This window comes from Heterocephalus glaber, unplaced genomic scaffold, assembly GCF_053883595.1.
Source record: "Heterocephalus glaber isolate CG9 unplaced genomic scaffold, H.glaber_assembly_v1.0 deba00001538, whole genome shotgun sequence".
NCBI lineage: Eukaryota > Metazoa > Chordata > Mammalia > Rodentia > Bathyergidae > Heterocephalus > Heterocephalus glaber.
The window spans coordinates 38,209,666-38,231,849 of NW_028258333.1; the positions used below are offsets into that span (position 1 = coordinate 38,209,666).

The 22,184-nt window shown below is 37.4% G+C and overlaps 1 pseudogene across 1 annotated transcript in view; it reads right to left on the bottom strand.

Annotated features, from left to right (window-relative positions):
- Positions 1-21,598, bottom strand: part of LOC101721827 (protein SGT1 homolog pseudogene) — a 136,049-nt pseudogene extending 114,451 nt beyond the window's left edge. Inside the window, exons 1-2 of the transcript XR_015442287.1 lie at positions 20,703-21,598; positions 9,227-9,310 (exon numbers count right to left, since the gene is read on the bottom strand). The product of XR_015442287.1 is annotated as a protein SGT1 homolog pseudogene (transcript). The remainder of the gene's footprint in view (positions 1-9,226; positions 9,311-20,702) is intronic.
- Between the last annotated feature and the right edge of the window lie 586 nt (positions 21,599-22,184).

Below are 22,184 nucleotides of genomic sequence, written 5' to 3' on the forward strand. Positions count from 1 at the left end.
GCTATGAGTGTGAGACTTCACCTGAAATCACACCTTTGCCATTACTTGGCTTGCTTCCCCCACTCCTTTCCTGGTTTCTTCCCAGAGTACTTTATTACTAAATCACATGCATATGCACTCTCTTCATGGGCCCACTTCTAGAAACCCTACCTAAAATAAGTTGTTAAACCTACTCAGTAGTACCAGATTGGTTCACCCCGTAACTTTATGCTGTCAACTAACTGAACTCCAAATAGCACTCAAGGAGGACAATGCAGTTTGCAGCTATGGATGTAGCTGGATGAGCTGGAACACAGCTTCACCAGAAAACTCCCAAATCTCAAAATAGCAAAGCTCTTAAGAAAGGAGAATGACTTCTTAAGTATTCTTAATAGGGCTTAAACTCAGTCACAAACATTTATTCAAATTTTTTTGTTACTCCTCCATTTGTTTTTGGTCTCTCTTGATCACCAATCTCCATTAGTACCTAAGGAAATTGAATAAACATTCCACTTAAAAAGTGTGCATTTTAAATAACGAATAGGTATTGAAAGAGAAGGGACCTACAGATGAGGGTGGAGGTAAGCCTAAAAAGAAACCCTGAGTGAAACTCAGTACCTGTTTCTTTACATAGATAGAGCAACAGTCAACAGAAACTCAGTAGAAGTACAAGGAGCACCTATTTAAAAGGCATTAGCCTGTAAAAAGACCTTTGTCACAAGGCTTACAGTCCTGAAACAGATGGAGAAGGGGGCAGGTCCTTAGAAATCTACAAGTGGAGTACTCTAACTCCTGGGTGGGTCACAGCAATTTGGATGCAACTGCTACTTCCTGATTCCCCATTTAGAGAACTTGATGAGTCACAAGGAACCCAGCAGGTCCTTGGGGAACAAGTCCCACTTTGCACAAAGGGCAGCGTTTCCACTGGCAACTTCATGGGGAGAAAACTGAAGACATATCTCACAGTTCTCTTAAGTACTGAGCCTCCTTCTCCCAACTTTCTCACCACTACCAGGGTTCCAAGCAGCAAATTCCCAAATTTACAATTTTCACCTCCTCCCATCTAGATTAGAAGTAGTGGTGGGGCAAAATGTGGATGGAGACTTCAGTTCTAAGAATTGAAACCATGGGAAAACTTCTTGATATATAGTTTAATTTTTTGATATGTACTTGGGAGAAGTGTGAACTGAAGAACATTGAGAAGCAAAACAGCTCTCTATTAAAAGATTAGGTTATGAAGCCCAAATGCCAGTTCAAATCCAATACCAATTCACACCCACTATGTATCCTGGAGCAAAGCTCTTCAACTCTGTACGCCTCCTTTTCTTCATTTGTCAAGTTAGGATGATGTTACTAGGACTTACCTCCCAGAGTTGTTGGGAGAATTAAATGAGCTAATATTTGAAGAGTGCCTGAGTACTTATCTTAGAATAAATGCTCACTAAACATAACATGTGATTGTGTGGTAATAATTGCTACTGTTATTGAAATCATTATTTTCAGCACCATCATTATGGTTATCAGTAAATTCTTCCCTGACTAAGAAAGTTTACAAACTGGAAACCATGTCTTTTTAATTTAGGATAAAGGAACATCTACCCTGCTCTTTTACCCTCCAATACCTGAATAAATTCCTCAAAGTTGTTCTACATCCATCTTGATTACATGGCTTATTCTGTAGAACTCTTAAGCCAAACATCTCTTGTCTTCTGGCCTATACAACTTCTCTAATGCCTCAGAAACTCTAGGGACTTAAAATAGGAAAACTATATTTATATTTGGATATGGAAAATACAGTAAGGAAAGTATAGGTCAAATAAATCAATTCAATGCTTTTCTTCCTATAGGGAGGCTCACTGCTACCTCTTTTGAGCACTAGACAATACCAAGAATCAATAGTTTCAATATACTTCCTTCCTGGTGTTTCACCAAGCTAAGGCTGGCTTTTTTTTTAAGTCAACTGACACATAATAAGAAACATGTGTACCTCTTCTCTCCTTTGTTCTCCAGCAAATCTTACATGCAGCAGCAAGAGTATCATTGATCTAATACTCAGTAACTCGTAATACTGGTCTAATACTCAAACTAGTCTAGTACTTAATAATACTGGTCTAATACGTAACCATTGAAGCTACATAAAATAAAACACTTAGCCATAACCTTCTATATAACTGACAGGATTCAGAGCAAAAAGAGGGAAGAATTTCAAAGTGGCAGTAGGAGAGGACAGTGTCCTTCTAAGTGTGGGTCTCCATGTGACTGAGAAGCCAGCACTGTTTCTGGTCACAGAGCAACCCCCACCCCACCCTGCCCCCATCGCTACTCTGGTCCAACACTTAAAGCTGTCCACATCTCTTGCAAAGCAATGTCTTCTTCGATGTAACTCTCTTCTTAATCCAAAAGAGTCATGTTATTTTCTTTGTCACTTCATGTGCAGGGTCCTGGTCACCGAAACCCAGTCTCTTCAGAGCTTTATTTACTCTATGAAGACTTCCCAGAGCAGCCCTGAATGGCTGCAGTTTAGGTAGAGTGTCACAAGAACAGAACAGCCTACCCCTCCTACTGATCGTGAGGTATTACAAGGTGTTGGGTAAGATAGGGACGTAGGAAAGACATGGAGGGTGCTTCTGTGTGAAGCTTAAGGGTCCTGGTCTCTATGGACCTTCTGCAGCAATCTCCCTATTTACAGGCATTTCTCTGTTAAGAGGACCTAGAGCTGGTGGATATAGCTCTGAATAGGTCAGTAAAATGTGACTGTGACTGCACTTTTTAGAAAAAGGTTATTAACCAGGTTATTTGCATCTGTCCAACTGCCCAATCCTTAACACATCAAGATATAAGAAAGACCAGGCATGGTGTCAAAGTCTTGATTCCTAATCTTGACTCTCACTAGTTGTGTGAACAAAGGCAAGTCACTTCACCTCTCCAAGCTTCAGTTTTCTCACCTGAAAAATGGAGTAGTGAATGTCTGTCTTCCCCACCTCACAGGATTGTAATAAATCCCAAATAACATACGGCATTTAAATAGGAACTCCTTGAGCCAGAATTTTGTGTCCTGTCTATTCTTATTCATTCTCATCTCCCAAAACATACCACAATGTTAGTGATCAATAAATGTTGGATGAATGAATAAAAACCACTGTAACCTAAACAAGCAAACTTTGTGAGGCAAAGACTATTTTAAATGTGAGTATAAAAAAGTTACAAAATTGCCTTCCAAAGATTATATTCCATACCTAACACAAGTGGTAGCTTCCTCTTTTCCCTTTGGTTTCAGAACTATAATGTGAGTACACAGTCACTTTAAAATTCTTTCTCCTTCTCCACTCTCTCTAATTATATGGTGTCATGGGCCAAAAGATAGACCATGAGATGTTGCTACAACTTGCAAGTGACGCAAATTAGCATTAGCAATCTGCAGCCGAAACTGAGAGCGCTTCACCCAAAATGATCCCAGGAGAAACAGCCCGCTTCAATAACAAAGCCAAGGCAAAGGCTGTGTTCACAGTTTAAGGAACACATTGAGACCAACCTGGCGATGTTTTTAAAACGCTAATTATTGCTGCAGCAGGTCATAAGGGAAACTAAACCAACTGGGTTTATCTGTAATGATTTTTTAAAAATAATGCTACCAACGCATTTCACATGGGCAGAAAACTCCAGGCTAAATTGGTTGCAAGACATAAGGCCATCAGTGCATTCAAAAAAACAGTCACTGCAATTATCTCTAATTATCCAGCCCTAACAGTTGGCAGCCAGTTGGAGAGGTTTATGGTTGAACGTAAATGAGGGAGGAGGGATTTGCCGGAAAGAAATGGTGTGGAGTATTTGTTTTGTTTTGACTTCTTTCCAGACATATTTCAGTTTACATAAATATTTGAAGGTTGGATCAGACAGGATTTACAGCACAATAGTATCAGGAATGTCTTTATAAAAACTTTGATATGGTCTAAATTAGGTTTCAAGAAGGGGAGGGGAAGTCATGGGAGCAGGAATCTTTTTCAATATATAACTCCACATCTGACCGGGACTGCCACCACACTTAATAAATCACAGGTATACTGCACTTAGAACAACAGTTTCCATGCCTGCATTTTAGCTATCGATTTCAGCAGCGACAACTGCCTGCGGAGAGCTTGCCAGCCTTCTAGTTTCAGCACTGAACGTGACCTTTGGTTGACCTTGGGCTCTGGGATTTGATGGTTAAAGTTGGCACTGGAGCCTGACCTTTTTTCTTCAAAAGTGCTTAGAGAATTAGGAGTGAGCCCCACCCTCTGCAACAGGGCAAGCTGTTTCCTGTAGAAGCAAGAGGTAGTGACTATCCAGATAGTCCCTGTAAAGAATTCTTCAGGAGAGAAGCTCTTTCTCAAGGAATCTGTTTCTGTTTCTTTGTCTGCTTCTAACTTTCCAAAGAACTGTTACCAGGGTTCTCTGCATGAAGGTAGCTAAAGCCAAAGCAATGCATGAAATGCTGAAATCTATGTGTTCTCAAGGTTAGAATTAGGCCAATCCAGGAAGGAATCTTTTTTTTTTTTTCAGTCTTGAGTGGCACACTTTATTTATTTTTATTTTTTTGTTAAATTCTTTTATTGGTACATTTTAGGTATACAACACAATTACATTTCTCATTGGGAATTGTATCTTTACATGGTGCATCTTTGTTCTTATTTTTTCCCCATTCCTAGCCCTCCCTTCACCCCGTCCACCCTTCCCTATTTACAAAGACTTTATTTCCATTTTTTCCATTTCTCAGCATTTTTCCTTTCCCTTCTTTCCTTTCCCCTGCCCCTCCCACTACCCCTTTGGACCTTTTCTTGAGGAAGCAATCTTGATAGGTTGGGCCAAATGAAAATCCCTTACCTCCCTGAAGGTGGGTTTCCTGAGCACAAATTGTTTCCTTCTGAAGGTGTATCATTAAGGGGCAGGCGGGTTATGGGAACCTTAAACTACATAATCATCTCTTTAATAAACTCATTTTCATTGAGCCTGATGGTTGATTAGGGTTATACCATGAAACAAATTAGTTTATTTCTGAGTGAAGCAGGAACCTTCACAGAGAGGTTTAATTGTTTACCTTCAATGAAAGGAAAAGTCTGACTCGAAGTACTCAGATTTAATCTCTTTCTGAATTAAAATGGTTCTATTGTACTATGACTGCTAGTGCTATTAGGAAAGGTGAATCCAGGATTTTTGCCCAGACATAGAATCTCTTTGTACAAGGGAGCTATACATGTGGCCACAAACAGACAAACATGCCTGGTTATTGGCAGCCACCCTCACTGCAAGAAGAGTTTATTTTCCTTTAGGAACCCACAGTTGAACAATGCTCTGGTCCCTGAACTGTTTCATAACTTTCCATGTAATTAAGCAGTTGGCATGACCTTCAGTAGCAAGATAATAATAGGAGTTGGGAAAGGCAGGGCATGTACACAAGAACACTTTGGACTGCCCAAGCTTTCAAATAAATGCAAAACCGCCTTTCAAATTCAAAGAGCTTTCCCATTGCAGTGACACCCCACAACAACATATGGTCCTCTTGAGATTGCGTGCTTTCCCCCCGACCCCCCCCCCCAAGTGAACATGATGCAATTTCCTGTAACTTGAAAACTGCAAAGAACAATTCAAAAAGATGGAAGGGAAGCAAGCGCTGTCTAACCTTTATTAAGATCCACTTCCACTATCCAGATGAGAATAGGGGTGCATATCAAAGCTAGTCATTTGCAAAAGACAAATCGCTGTAGATTGTCAGATGTTAAGTTGGTTTTGAAAAAAAAATATGACTTTTTTAAAAACATGGGCAAAACACTAATTACATGGCTACTAAATACCAAGTGGTTTTAAATCAAGATACAGTACAATAGATGTGTACCTTTCCTGGAATAGGAAAGCTAAGCACTTCTATCCCCTGAGTAGTTCAAAAAGCAGGCAACAGATACAGGCAACTATATCAATGTCTTCCCTTCCCATACACACCTTGCCACTTCTTCCATTAAGATGAGGATCCAATTCCATTTTTGACTCAACTGGCCTTAGTGCTTAGCTGGATGAGAAATATGGCAGAAATGAGGCTGTACAATTTTTCAAGATGAGTTCATTAGAGCGTCGTAGCCTCTCTGGGTCTTTTGGACAACTCACCAGAGGGAGGCTTCCACTAGGACCCAGTTGATATAGTAACAGAAGCTTCAACTTCAAGTGAAGCCACATATAGGCACTGTGGTCACCAGCCCCAGATGCAGCCCTAACTGCAGCTGTGCTGGCTCCCAGTGTTCAACCAGCAGCAGCTGCCACCTTGCAAGGAAGCCATCATGAGTGTGTGGACTCAGCCTACATCTGCTTGCAACTGCCATCAAGGAGTCCAAGCAAGAATTACCCAGCTGAGCCCAGTTAACAGAATCATGAAAAAGAATAAATTGTGTGCACATGTGGGAATGAGGCGTGAACAATTTTGTTCATCTTTTTCTTATCAATTTCTAACAGCTTTTTGTCAATGAGTTATAGTAACTCTTTGTCTGACATTGTACTACCATATTTTATTTTCTCCATTTTGCCAATTGTCTTTTCCCTGCTGTACATTTGGTTTTGGTTTCTGACATAATCAATTATTTTAATTATTTGCTTCTATGGCTTCTGCTTTTATATATGATTTCACAAGTCTATCCAAGGCCAAATCTATATTCATTTATTTGGTCATACATGTATGAATTCAACAAATGTTCATTATGGAGCAGCTACTCTGCACCAGGTACTCTCTGAATTGCTAGGGATACAGTAATGAGTAAGAACACATCATGCCTTCAGTTCACAGTCTTCCAATTGGGGCAGGGTGAGTGAGAATTAAACACAGAACTGCTATAAAAAATGTTACATAGTAACGGGGAAAGCATTAGCCTCCAGGCTGCTCTGGTGGCCCATAGTGGAAGCATTATTAGTTTCCAGGGAGGTCAACAAAAGCTGCCTGTAGGAAATTTTGCTCAAGCGAATACCTACCTTTATTATATATTTATGACTATTTTATATTTAAATCTTTGATCTATCAGGAGTTAATATAGTAATTTCAAGTAGCAGTGTACCTAGTAAACACCTTATCAATGTGAGCTATTACTGTTTTTGCATACTAGATTTCTGTGTATTTGCATCCCTTTCTGAGCTCTATGTCTTGTTTAAAAATCTCCCTCTTTCTATTTTATAGCCGTTCTCCTTATAATTGTTTTAATTTCATGTTTGGGCTAAGATATAAAACTACTTATTTTGCTCCAGTTAATATTTTTACCCTAACATTTTCTTGACCTGAATTTGTACATCTGTCAATCTTTATAAAAATATTACATTAGAGTGTTTACTATTTAAAAGTCATATCTGTACCGTATAGGTGTCACCTAATGAAGACTAATAAAATGACACTGCTGCACCCCTGCATTGCTGATCCATTGGGAGGCTCTGAGGGTCCTTTCTGATCTGCTCACTTCCATACCTTGGGAGACAATCTTTATAGAATTAACACTAACTGCTCTCTTGCTTTTCTTTTTAATTTTTGACATGTATGTACTTTTACCCCAAATTATTTCATTTTGCCTTCTTTTAACTTTTACTAAATAACATTACTCTATATGCTTTTTTCTGTAACTTCTTTTTATGGTTCAATATCATGCGTGTGTCCATATACAGGTAGTCACACAGACAGACAGGCAGACAGACATGTTACTGCTATATAGTATTATATGTATATCCCCTATTATCTTTTTCAGGTAACTTATTTTCTAGAAGGAGGAAGAAGGCAGTAAAAACATAAAATGATACATGTTTTAAAAGCAATGAGACAGTACTGTAATGAGCCTGAGTCCATTCAATCCTTTGTTGGTGAATATTTGGATTACTTCCAGATTTTGCTAAAAGGAATAATGCTTTGTTGAACATGGCCTGTTTCATGTGTAAAAATTTCTGTAAGATACATACATAGAAGAGAAATTTGAGGTTACACAGTATGCATATATTCAATTTTATTAGTTAATGCCAGATTATTTTACAAGGTGACTGTGCCACATTATACTCCTGCAGATTCTTTGTAAATTCCTATTGCTCCATATTCTTGCCAAAATTGATGTTAGCTGACTTTTTATTTTTTATAAATCTGACATATATAAAGAATGCCATAATGGTTTTTATTTATATTGTCTTGATACATTAAAACTCAAAATATTTTTATGTCTTTATGAACCATTTGTGTTTCCTCTTCCGGAAAATATCTATTCACAATTGCCTCTCTCCATTTCTCTCACAGTCCTCCAGTACTGGGTTTTGAACCCAGAGCCTTTACATTAAATAAATATCTCAGCCTTTCAGGCCTGTTTTTTTTTTTTTTTTTTTGGTACCACGGTTCAAACTCGGGTCCTTGCACTTGTGTAACAGGTGGCAAAACCACTGAGCTAAATCCCTGGCCCCAGAGCCCTGTTTTTTGTTTGAGTTTTGTTTCTGTTTTTGTTTTAGACAGAGTCTGGCTAAGTTGCTAAATTGCCCAAGGTGGGCCAGAACTTGTGATTCTTCTGCCTCAGCCTCCAAGGATGCTGAAATTACAAGCATGCAAACATCAAATTTAGCTCATCTTTTTCTCAGTGATCCAAAGGAATTCCTTTGGTATTCCAGATACTAGTCATATATGTGACAAATATCTCTCTCATTATGAATTTTATTTTCTTTCTCAGTGAAAAATGTGTCTTCTGATAAGCTGAAGTCTTGATTTTGATCAAATATTTTAATCTTTTCCTTTATGGTTAGTGTCTTTTGGTATCTTATATAGGAAATCTCTCCCCACCATGAAATCCTAAAGATATTCTCTATTTTTATAAAAGGTTTAAATTTAGCCTTTAAATTTTAAATCATGAATCCGTCTTGAACTCACTGTATATAAAGTGTGAAGAATGAAGTATATTCAGTGTTTTATCTTTCATGAGGACAACTGACTTTTAACAGAATAATCCTTCCTTGCCTTACTGGTCTTTATTGAATATGATACCTTTTAGGGCTACCAAATTTATGCAGGAGTATTGGATTCTTGCTCACCTAGCTTAAATTCCAGATTTTGCTCCTGACCTCTGAGAATTCTTGGCCTACTGAACTCCAGGAAAATCCACCAGAGGTCTTAATAAGGGAATATGCCGCAAGGTCAGTGCTCACATCCGCCTATGGAATCACACTTTCTTCTGCTCTGCCCCCAGGTATTTTCTTCACTTCACCACCTGCTCAGTCCTACCTTTATAAATATTTATTAGAGCTGGGGATTTAGCTCACTGATTCCGGCCACTTCTTCCCAAGTGCAAGGTCCCAAGTTCAATCCCTGGTACAAAAAAAAAAAAAAAAAGAGAGAGATTCATATAAATATCTATTTCAGGTGTCAGTTGAAGAGATTTCTCTACCTTTTTGGTTTAAAATATTACCCTTAATTTTATTCTATGTATTTTCCAGTTCTTTTGCCTTCACTTATCCAGTTGGCTTTCTTTCTTTCTTTATATTTTATTGTTATTGTTTTTATTCTGGTTGGCTGAGTTATGTTGTCAAGAAATTTTCCAGGAGGAGTTAATGAATAATTCTATTTTTGAGGATGTTTTAGTATTGCCCTCAAAGGAGAAAGACAACCTGATTGAATGATACCTTTTCCTTTCTATACATTGCAGATGTTACCCCATTGTCTTTCATCAGAAAATGCTCTGGAAGAATCTGAGATCAGCCTGAATTATTAGCTTGTTTATATTTTTGAAGGTTGAGGTTTATGGAGGTGAGGGAGAAATAAAATAACAGTAACCTATTTATGGCCTCTGACCTGTTCTATTGTTGAATGATTACAGAAAATTCTCCCTCTCTCTTTCTCTCTCTCTCTCCTTGGTTTCTTTAATGTTACTTAATTTCCACAGGATGTACCTTGATGTGACTTGTTATTTACAAAATTTTTTTAGGCCATAGCAAACCTTTTCAATCAGCAGGTATAGATTTTCCTTCATTTTTAGAAAGTTTTCTTGTATTTTTTAATTTTTTCTCTTTTCTTGTCCATGAATTGCTGTTTTCTGTGTATTGGATCTCCACTGACTATACTTCATAATTTCATTTCTAATCTCTCAAAAGTTGGTCCTTTTCCTCACCTATTTGTGGAATTTTCTCAATTCTATCCTTTATCTCAGTAGTTTTGGTTCTTCATAGTATCAATATTGTTCTTTTACTGTTTTTAACATACTTTAAATTGCTTTAACAAGAAAGTATGCTAGTCAGATTGCAGTCATGAACACTTTGAACTACTTCAGGTTTAAAATGTTCTTAATTGCACAACTTTTGAAAACTTCTATAAAGAGTAAAAATAAAACCTGTAATTGACCTCATTGTGAAGGAGCGAGTAAATATATTTTATATAAATTTAATATATAAATTGACATGTATAATTTCCTTACATGCTCATGTAGTCTCCATACGTTCATTCTACTTTAGAAGGATCTTAGGAAAATATCCAGACATGGGTAAATTTGGCCACACTCAAAAAATGGCCACACTGATGAATTACCTTCCCATTCTACAAATCTATAATATATAAATTATTTCTCAGATTGTTAAAATGTTCCATCAACTTCTCTGACTCATTACAGGTACATGTACATTAAATTTTTTCTTTTTTTTAACGTAATAACTACTGTTCTCTATCAAACTAATGAATCTCCAAATAAAATCCTGTGGGAAATATCAAAAGAAATATATAGCAAGTATAGTGTTTTTCATTTTTAGGACCTAAATGAAACATAAAGAAATCCCAGGACATAAGTATGCTCTCTGTGTGTTGACATACTCAGACCAAATCACTTCTTCCATCGTGTTGAAATACAATAGCATTTATTTCAGATATGAAATGATTTTACAGATGCTAGTTTCAATTATGTTCTTCTTATGAGTGAGAAAGCTAAGAAGCAGTAGAAGCACCTATCTAAAAATTTGTAGTGAACAGATTTGAATAGACCAAACCCTTTATTTGTCAATGTTTTTTCAGAGTTTTTGTTTGTTTGTGGTACTCAACATTGAACTCAAGGCCTTTGCATTGAGCTATGTGCTTTTTATTTTCAGACAGGTCTCACTAAGTCACTAAGTTGCCCAGACTGGATTCAAACTCACAGTCCTTCTACCTCTGTTTCCCATAGTTTTGAGATTACAGGCATGGCTACTATGCCTGACTGTCAATGTTGGGGTTTTTTTTTTGGACTGGAGATTGAACTCGGGACATTGCACTTGAGAGGCAGGCAGCAGAACCACTGAGCTAAATCCCTGCGCCCCCGTCAATGTATTTTTAAAAGTAACATGTACAGGATACTCTGGCCCCTTAAGAGTAGGTGGAAGTACTATTGCAAAGTTAAAATTTTCAAAAAGGAAAATTGTGTGGGCAGTTTCCTTTATGTCTGGACAAATTGGAGCCGCACAGATTTGCTAATGGGTATGTGATAGCTTAATGTAGTCGCCTTGCCTCAAGGATCTTAAAGTTACTTCTCCAAGTATTATACTTACAAGAAAAGATGAAGTAAATTAGAATTATTTGACTTGGAAAAGAAAAGAATGCCAAGGGCTCAACTTGCTATTTTTCAAATAGCTCAAAAGAATATAATGTTGTGTGGTCCACAAAATGGGAAATTAGATAATTGAAGCAGGAGTTGTTTTGCATCAAACAAAACTTCCAAATTATAAAGGTCAAAAAATTATTAAGGTCAGAGAGGAAAATCACCAGAGAAATTACAAAATAATAAGGACAACAAGGATAATAGGTATGAATTATTGGTCATTTTATGTGTCATTTCTATTTTAAGCCCTTTATAGACATTATTTCATTGAAAATCACAATAATGTTCTTTCATCAGTATTATTATTTCAATTTTACATTTATTTATTCATTTAAATGTTATTTTTTGAGAGCCTACTATGCATTGGGCAGTTAGATTAGAAATTCATAAGACTGACAAAATCCCTGTACTCATGAAAGTTTACTTGGGTTTAGGGGAAGGAAGGTTGACAACAGAGAAATAAAAACATAACACTGAAAATTAGTATGTAAACAATAGACTATCAGCATAATCACTAGTGGACTAAGCAAACTGAAACTGATTGTCAGAAAAGAAGACAGCTATGAACACGAAGAGGCAAGAAAGAGCACTGCTGGCAGAGACAGGCAAACAGAGGCAAGGTATGAAGGAAGCAACACATTTAACCACTTTGGGAAGCCCAAAGAAGGCCACTGCTCTGGAGCATGGTTGATAAGGGAAAGCGGTGCCAGATGGAGAGCAAAGAGAGACCAAGGAGCAGGCTATGGGGCTTTATTATATTCTCAGTACTATAAGAAGTCCTGAGACCATTTAAACTTGAAACAATCAGATTAACATTCTCAGTGTTCCTTTTTTTCTATATTTCTCAAGCATCACTCTGGCTTTGTTGTAAAGAACGGATGTAGGACGGCAAGAATGGAGAACGGAAGTCATGTGCAGGGAGCATACCAAGCCTTGCTCTGGAAGGAGGGGAGCTGCCCCAGCAGAGACTCAGGGGTCTGGCCACTCACCTTTCTAGAATTCAGTCACAGCTAGAGCATATGACACTGTCCCATTCTGCAGCAGCTGGACAGTGCCAATTAGAGCACCTGCCTGTATAGCACACACACACACATACACACACACACATACACACACACACACACATACACACTCACTCACATGCTGAAAAAAATCACTTTTGCCCTGGATTTAGTCATGTGGCAATACCTTAGAATGGAATGTGTCTGACTTGGATCAACTGTTATTTGTAATGCAAGGTTGACTCTACTCAGACTTTTTGCCTTTCTTCCAGTGAATCCCAGAAGAATTAACATCCAGGAATTCCTGAGGAATTTCTCATGCCAGTGAACGTCTCATGACAGAAAATCCACCCTGTCAATGTTATTGAAAGGAAAATAAGGTTTTGAGGAGGCTATCCTTCCCATTTTGTGCACAAGCAGGAATTGGTAATGTAGCATAAAGATACAGATCCTTGATGAAGAGGATAAAATCATGGACACTTAGGAAATCATCTACATGTATCACATCCTCCTATAGTACTCTCAAGTCAAATGAATAATGTTCAATATCTATGTCTAATATGTGACACAAATATTGCGGAAAAACATCAATGAATAGAAGAGCTGGTTCTTTGAAAGAATAAATAAAATGGACAAGCTCTTAGCAAGACTCACCAAGAGAAAGAGAGAAAAGACTCATATTAATGCAATTAGAATTGACAAAGGTGAAATCACAACAGACACTGTCGAAATCCAGAAGATAGTAACTACTTTGAAAAACTATATTCCAACAAATTAGCAAATTTTGAATAAATGGACAGATACCTAAACACATAAAAACTACCAAAATTAATCTAAGAAGACATAAATATACTTAACAACCCAATAATAAGCAATGAAATTGACTCAGTAATAAAGAATCTACCAACTAAAAAAAGCCTAGGACCTGATGGATTCACAGTTGAATTCACAGTTGAATACAAAACCTTTAAGGATGCTATAACACCAATACTTCGCAAGCTCTTCAAAGAAATTGAAAGGGATGGAGTGCTCCCAAATTCATTTATGGAAGCCATTATCACCCTGATCCCAAAACGGATAAAGACCCAACTATAGCTCTAAAAAGGGAACTATAGGTCAATCTCTTTAATTAACATAGATGCAAAAATCCTCAACAAGATATTAACAAATAGAATGCAGTGCATTATAAAAAAAATCATACATCATGACCAAGTAGGTTTCATCCCAGAGATGCAAGGATGTTTCAACATACATAAGTCTATGCATGTAATACATTACATAAACAGGTCCAAGGTCAAAAACCACATGGTCAAATCAATAGACACAGAAAAATCTTTTGACAAAATCCAACACTCCTTCATGATAAAAATCCTGAAGAATACAGGCATTGAAGGAGCATACCTAAATATGATAAAGGCTACTTATGACAAACCAATACCCAGCATCATACTAAATGGGTAAAACTAAAAGCATTACCCCTAAAATCAAGAACAAGACAAGGATGTCAACTATCACCTCTGCTATTCAACACAGTACTTGAAACATTGGTCAGAGAAATTAAGCAAGAGAAAGAAATAAAAGGAACACAGATAGGAAAGGAAGAGCTCAAACTGTCATTATTTGCAGTTTACATACTTTACATAGAAGACTCAAAAAACTCCACCAAAAAGATCTTAGAATTAATATTAATTTCAGCAAAGTAGCAGGATGCAAGATCAACACACAAAAATCATTAGCATTTGTATATACCAACAATGAACAGGATGAGAAGGAAATTCTGAAAACAATACCATTCACAGTCACTTAAAAAAATCAAGTATCTAAGAATAAACCTAACCAAGGGAGTAAAACACCTCCACAAAGAAAACTACAGTACTCTGAAGAAGGAGACTGAAGAGAACATTAGAAAATGGAAAGATGTCCCTTCTCCTGGATAAGCACAACCAATATTGCCAAAATGGCCATACCTCCAAAACTGCTATACAGATTCAATCCAGTACCAATCAGGTACTTTACAGATCTAAAGAAAACAATCCTAAAATTCATATGGAACCAAAAAAGACCCCAAATAGCAAAAATAATTTTGGGCAATAAGAGCAAAGCAGGCTACAAAACAATACCAGGCTTCAAGCTATATTGAAAAGCAATAGTAACAAAAACTGCATGGTATTGGAACAAAAACAGACACATGCATCAATGGAATAGAATAGAGGATTTAAAAACCTCCTCTGGAATATTCAACTATTTGATCTTCGACAAAGGGTCCAAAAGCATATGTTGGAGAAAAGCCTATTAAACAAATGGTGTTGGGAAAACTGGTTATTTCCTTGTAGAAGAATGAAATTGGAACGTTATCTCTCACCATATACTAAATTAAAATAAAATTGGATCAAATAGTTAAACATTAAAACAGAAACATTAAACTTTCTGGAAAATAAAATAAGTAAAACACTTGAAGACACAGGTGTAGGAAAGGATTTTCCTAAACAGAACCTCAGCTGCACAAGTCATAGCAATAAGAATCAACAAATGGGATTATATCAGACTTAAAAGCTCTTGTACAGCAAAGGAATCAGTCAGTACGGTGAAGAGAAAAACTTCAGAATGGGAAAAAATTTTGCCAACTACTCCCCAGACAGAAGACTAATATCTAAAATATATAAAGAACTCAAAAATATTAAACCATCTAAAATTAAAAGTACAGTCAAGAAAAGGGCTAGGGAAATGAACAGACACTTCACAGAGGAAGAAATTCAAATTGTTAACAAATATATGAAAAAATGTTCAACATCTCTGGCCATTGGAGAAATGCAAATTAAAACAACACTAAGTAAGATTCCATGTTACTCTGGAAAGAATGGCAATCATTAGGAAATCAAAGAATAATAAATGCTGGTGTGGTTGTGGCAAAAAAGGAATCTTTCTACATTGTTGTCGGGAATGCAAACCAGTACAACCTTTATGGAAATCAGTATGGAAATTTCTCAAAGAATTGAAATTAGAAATTCCATACAACCAGCTATTCCTCTGCTAGGTATCTTCCCCAGAGAGCTTAAATCATCATACTGCAGTGACATATGCATACCAATGTTCATAGTAGCACAATTAGTAATAGCTAAATCCTGGAAGCAGCCTGTATACCCATCAACAGATGATTAGATAAGCAAAATGTGGTATCTATATAATAGTGGAATACTACTCTGCTATAAAGAATTTGAGGCATTTGTAGGAAAATGGATGACCTGGAAGATACTATACTGAGTGAAATAAATCAGACACACAAGCTTAAATACCTTGTGGTGTAGGGAACAGGGAAAGGGGATGTTACTAGAACCTCTGCAGTAAGTCCTAGTCTCCCTCGAGCCATGACAGCACAAGGTGAATTGACTTATTATACACAAAAGTTAGGAAAAATGAGACTTTGAGAAGAACCTGAGCTTTGGGCCTGATCAATGCTGCTCTGGACAGCAAAGACGAAAGACCCCGGAGCTTACTGCACCTTTTATTCAGTACATCAGGAGAAATAAATTAACAAATGACTTATAGAGAATTCAGTACATCGGGATAAACAAAGTGTAACAAATGACAGTGGCGGTGGAAATCCAAGAACAATGAGGAACTGAGTAGATGAAGATTTTGTTCCTCCCAGGATGTCTTCAGCTGGTGTAATCTTGTCCTGGAGCATCACAGCATCACCGGATCATTGAGGTCTTAGCTGTGACCGGAGGCCAAAATGGAGTTCTGTCTCGAAATCCAAGGCAGAAGAACTAGGTCTAATCAAATGATTTTTCCCCAAAATGATATAGAATTGCTCCCAACAATGTGCTATCTCTCATTTGAGTGAGCCAAAGTACAAACAAAGAAAATGATAAAGGATGGACAGAAAGGGGCAAGGAGACAGATCTTTTCCAACAGGGAAGCGGTCCAAGGGAACAAGGATGAGGAGCAAGGAGGAGAGGAAGGGGAAATTAGAGGAATAAAGATATACCATGTACAGGATCCTAATAACTCCAGTCAACATAAACATTTTATGCCATAATATGAACTAAGGCAAATAATATCAAGTATGCAAAATGTGATAGGAGAACTAGAGGAGAGAGAGGGAAGGGGAAGGGGTTAGAAAAAAAGCTGTAATGTGTACATGCAACCACTCTCCAAAATGATTGTAAACTGTGTGAATTGCAAACATGTACTAATAAAAAATACCAATAGTTATAAACAATATTTATTGAGGATATCCTATAGGTCAGGCATTATTTTAAATGCTTCTAGATCTTTTCCTAGGGATGGAAAATATTTCCAGATCTACTGGTGATGTGTCTCCAAAATTGAGTGAAATTGCTATTATTTGCTTGGGGACTCACTAGAAAGTTTCCCACTAGGGAAAATTGTTAGATAAAAATGGTGCCTTGTTTTGCTCCCCCATCCCCCCAAAAAAGAGTTGAAGGGATTTAGTGTGGAGGAACTTCCTAATTCTGACAACATTAAAGACAATCAAGCCACATACATCATTGAAATCAAGGTTTTATCTAATTAAAAAAGAGAGTGGAAAATATTAAGACAAAAAGCATTTTCTTCCTCCTACACATATGTAAATACTACCTTGAACAAGCATCCAGAATCAGTGAATCATAGTTAATGTTATATAAGATAACTATGAAAACATTTGAAACAAAAATAGCATGTGTTCTCTCAGTATTTGTACAAAAATTAAGGGCTCTTACATGAAGATAAGAAAAAATGCCACTTACTCTAGTCCTTAGTAATTATTAAGCATCATATTCACACTATTATCGTTTTACATTTTCTTATTTTAAAAGTAGTATTTCTTCATCAATGAAAATGTGGAAATAGAGACTACATATTACAAAGCTGAAAAGAGAAAGCATCCATAATTCCACTACCAGAATTAATGACTTTAATTTTTGGTAGATTTAATTTGGTTCTTTTCTCATGAAAGTCCGAAATTTTTCCACAGTTAAGAAACAGGTGCATGCACACTTGTTAAATCTTTATATTATGAGCACTTTCCTGTCATTAAAACTCCTCAGCAGAGGGCCTATAAATATTCCCATCAATGTTCTTGCTTCTAAAATCAATTTTTGTTTGGAAAAGCAGTAAAACTCTATATTTCAGTCCTTGGATAAAGCCTTTCTCAGGGGTAAAACACATGGTTCATCAATCCCACAGAATTATGATATGAGGGAGTATAAAAAGAATCAGAAAATGACACAGGGCTTTTCACAGGATAGATTTTCACTAAATATTGGCAGATTAAAAGATTTTTATCATTGGCCTATCAAATAATTTCTTCCTTATCTTCATTTGGTTTGTTTGAGAAGTTGGAGGAACTTCTAAGCTCTAATGCCAGCGTCATTTCATCAGTAGATCCTTATATTTACTAATGAAGAAAGAAATATCCACCAACACTATAACTAGAAAATACTATATGAATATTTTCACGTATGGAATGATGCCACTGTGTTGGTCAGCTTCGTATCACTATAACAAATACTGAAGAGAATCAACTTACAAAAGAGAATATGTTTATTTTGGCACACTGTTTTGAAAGTTTAGGCCTATGGTTAGTTGGCCCCATTACTTTTAAACCTATGGTAAGGCAGCAGAGCCAAATCGCTCATCTCATGGAGAAGAAGAGGAAAAGAAAAGAGCTGGGGTCCCCTTATCACCTTCAAAGGCTATTATGGTTTAGATCTAAACAGTTCCCAAAATGCTTTGTGTGCTTGGAAGCTGATAGGATTATGGGGTGCTGTATTCATCAGTGGATGAATATAGCACTGATGAGTTTAGTAGTTCAATGTGCTATCAGGAGGTAGGAAGAGGTTGAAGGTGGGTCACTGATTTATGAAGACCCAGAAGAATGTATTCTTATCTCTGGCTCTTTCCTCCTCCCTCTGCTTCCTGGCTACCATTGGATGAGCAGTTGTCTTCTGCCATGCCTTTCCACCATGCTGTTTCTGCCTTGGAGCCAGCCACCCAAGGACTGAAACTGTGAGCCAAAATAATCCTCTCCTCCTTTAAGTTGTGTCAGGTAAAATTTGTTGCAGCAGGAATGGGAAATGAGTAGTACAAGGAAACACCCAAATGACCCAAAGACTTCTGGTTACCCTCCCCCCTAAATGTTTCTACCACCTTCTGGTAGCACTAAGCTAGGAACTAAGTCTTTAACACCTAGGCCTTTGGGGGACACTTCAGATCCAAACTATAGCAGCCACCAAAGAACCCTAAAATACACAAGCTCTTGAGTGATGATAATCACTCAGCTAATGCAGCCAGTGTCTGTTGTGGCCCCCATTCCTGAAATGGCTCATCGGAGCTGATGACATAGTCTTTACAAGATTTTCATGGTGGTTTTCCACTATAAGTGCAATTTTGCATTTTCTGCTAAATTCTTTTAAGGCTGTGAATGCATCTGGCCTTTCTTTTGGCCTGTCTTTCCTGGCAAAGTATTAAGAACACAAGGGATTTCATCAATTATTGCTGAATTGGAGACAATGAGTCCATTAGGATCAACCCAGATTTTGACTCTACTAACACTATTCTTTCACCAAATGGGTTGCTGAACACAGTGCCACAAATGACATTGAAGACGGAAATGTTTTGCTGAAAAGAAATCTTAATAAACTAGAACCATCAGTTTCTCTAAATTTCTATCCTTCCATTGATTTATGAAGCCCAGTGATTACCACATAGGTTTTTTTTTCATTCAGTCATTTTATTGGTACATTTTAGGTATACAATATGCTGACATTCATCATTGGAAATTTGTACCTTAACATAATATATCTTGGTTCGTATTTTTTTCCCCATTTCCTTCCCCTCCCTTCAACCCCTCCACCCTTCCCTATTTACCAAGACTTTGTTTCCATTTTTTCCTTTTCTCATATTTATTCCTTTCCCTTCTTTCCTTTCCCCACCCCTCCCATTTTCCCTTCCCCTTTGGGCTTTTTCTTCCTATTACACATTATCTATCACACATTTTGATTCTTATTTACACTTTTACTACACAGTTTTAACCTGAAGATCTGCAGCTAAGAGTACTTTTGAAATAGCTGCTCATCTGTTAAATAAACACTCAACAATCCTCTGATGGCTGCTCATTTGTAACTTGTGGGGTTTTTTTTTGTTTGGTTGGTTTTTTTCAGAAACTGCCCTGGCTCAATTGAATCATTTCATCAAATGAGAAATCATGCCTTCCTCAGATCAAAACATCATCATTAGGACAATCTGGCCTCACCCTTAACTTTCCAAGTCTCAATCTATTCCTTCCCACCCTTATAAACATATTTCCCCCAACAATCTTATCAGTGATGCAATTAGTATTGATTTGCCACCAGTAGCTTCTACTTCTTCCCATGACCCACAAATTGCTCCAATTTATGAGAAAACAAGCCATGGAAAATGGGCATTATCCCTTACATTCTTGGCCCACACCTTTTACCAATGCCATGACCCTAAGAATTTTGGTTTAAATAACAATATATTAAGTTACATTACTTAATTTTACTGCATATATCTCGGAGATTGTCAGAATTTAAAACTATAAAGAACCTCGGTGATCACTCAACTCTTTCATTTCACCAAAATTGAGGTCCAGATTAAATGCCTTAGCCTAGATCTAGACACAGAACCAACACACAACAATTCTGAGCCCTTTCTTTGTTTGTGTTTTTTTGTTACCAGGGATCGATCTTGGGACTTTGAGCTTGCGAGGCAGGCAGCAGAACCACTGAGCTAAATCACAGCCCCTCTGAGCCCATTCTAATGAGTGTTTGACATTATTCTGTATGCATGAACTTAATCAGAGAAAATTGGCAGGACGTGGAAATGTCCCCAATTCCTTGGTAACAATAAGGTAACTTGATTTAATCAAGCAAGACCACACTCTAGCCCCTGCCCCAAATGGAGTAGCAGGACAGCCTCTTTAGAGACTTCCCTGCTATAGCAGAAGGATGAAGGGAACCAATGCTCAGTTTCAACAGATCTTTCTCACCTTTCTGACCCACAGATCTTCTTAGCTGACATGAATTAAGTTTGTACTGGAATAGGCCTCAAACACTTTACAAAGTGACACTTTAGAAATCTCCCTGTGCTACTTGTCTTGCCCACCCCGATCTCATACCTCATCCTTCAGGGGTGGCTCCATAAGGAGAAGAGTACAGAGATCAGACACCTCCAGAATCTGGGAAAAGGTCCTGCTGAAAAGTACCTTCTTTCCAATAAAATGTTGTTTGTGTAAGTGCCATGTGACTAGAATTTAAAAACTTGAACTTTGGGTTATGATCCAATACCTGAAATTCCTTTCATTCCACAAGTAAAGATAAGGCTTTCAGTGTAAACAAAGCAGGAATAAGCATTCCTGCTTATTACACATTAATGCCCATGAAAAGAAAAATGACTTGACATGGGTCATTTCTTAAAGCTGGCTTTGAAAAAAGAGGAGGGAAATAAGAGGTCAAGAGCACTAAAGGAGAGTGAACGTAAGGAAAAGAAAATCTGGTGGCACTGAAGAGAGACTTTGCTCACTTTACCATCTGCCCTGAGAAGTGCTAGATTTAACTTCTTTCAGGACTCACCTTCAGGTTTTATTTTTCAATCTCCTTTGACCACAAAGTCAACTACTATAGGTTTTCAAATAGACAAGGATGTCTTTGGGTGGTATCTATCCAGCTAGAATGAATGGGAAATATATCCATATAAATAGACATTCTAGGAAAAGATTTCAAAACATGTAATGCATCTGCATTATTGATCATTAGTTACCTAATCACAACAGTACTGTATATTAATATGGTCCATTCAAACTGAGGAGCTCAAAGTGAAAAAGAAACCATGGATTTATAAAAACAGCAAAATCAGTTTCCTGAGCTTTCAGCCGTATTATGTGTACTACAAATCACCAAAAAAGAAAGAAAAATATCAATACATGCATTAAAGGAATTTTCATACTTGTGTGGTTGTTTCCACAAAGGGAAAAGTGAAATTGAAGAAATGATAGAATGTGGATCTTTTATGTTTTGGGGGGAGGAAAGAAGCAAAGAAGCAGAAGAGGTTAAGAAAATACAAGGAGGAAGATTGTGCTCCTCGTTTACACACTGCCTGGGTTAATGTGTAAGTGACAAGATTAATGTCTGCATAATAATTGCCTCTAGGGCCAAGGATTTAGCTCAGTGGTTCCACCTCCTTCCTGGAAAGAGCAAGGACCCGATTTCGATCCCTGGTACCAAAAACAAACAATAATAGTAATAATAACAATAATAATAATAATTGCCGCTATTGTTTACAGTCTGGATAGAGGCCAGACACCTTCCTGCTCTGCCCACCAGTGATTTTGGGTTTGTAAGGAATGCAGTAAGCAACTGGTAGGGTCTGTGTGCCACGTGTAAGCTCGCTAAGCATGTTCAAGGACCTTCGGGGAGAACTGGTGATGCCGGCTACAACGGGGCGGGCATACCTCCTTTGCTTTGTGGTAAATAGTCTCATTTTGAAACTTCTAGGTGAACTGTGCCAAAATAGAGCCAGACTAGGCCTGGCTAAATGGCTCCACTGAGGAGGGAAAGGAAAAGAAGACCTTGAGGATCCAGAGAACAGTCTCAATTCTGTC